The sequence below is a fragment of the Morone saxatilis genome, unplaced genomic scaffold (genome assembly GCF_004916995.1).
Source record: "Morone saxatilis isolate NCDOM2014 unplaced genomic scaffold, NCSU_SB_2.0 Contig14, whole genome shotgun sequence".
Classification (NCBI taxonomy): Eukaryota; Metazoa; Chordata; class Actinopteri; family Moronidae; genus Morone; species Morone saxatilis.
Genome location: NW_023339696.1, coordinates 8,731,832 through 8,732,095, shown reverse-complemented (window position 1 = coordinate 8,732,095; position 264 = coordinate 8,731,832). Strand labels below are relative to the sequence as shown.

At 38.3% G+C, this 264-nt stretch overlaps 1 protein-coding gene across 1 annotated transcript in view; it reads right to left on the bottom strand.

Moving 5' to 3' along the window:
* Positions 1-264, bottom strand: part of txn2 (thioredoxin 2) — a 4,342-nt gene that overhangs the window by 3,043 nt on the left and 1,035 nt on the right. The window lies entirely within an intron of this gene.

Here is a 264-nt window from a genome sequence, read left to right as displayed (position 1 = left end):
TGCAGCAGTTATCACCAGGGATCAGGAACAGAGCTGAAGGATTTAGCCAATTAATCGATAGTCTGCCAACAACTGTGCAACAATGTTAACAATGAATTAAGTGTTTAAGCTACTAATATCGTTTTGTTTGTAACTTGTTCACTGGTTCGAGCTTCACATAGTTTGCTGTGATAGTAAAGTGAACCTGTGGGATTTGGACCGTTAGCCAGACAAAACAAGACACCTGCACAAGTCAACTTGGGATTTGTTTTTCTTTTTTTTTTT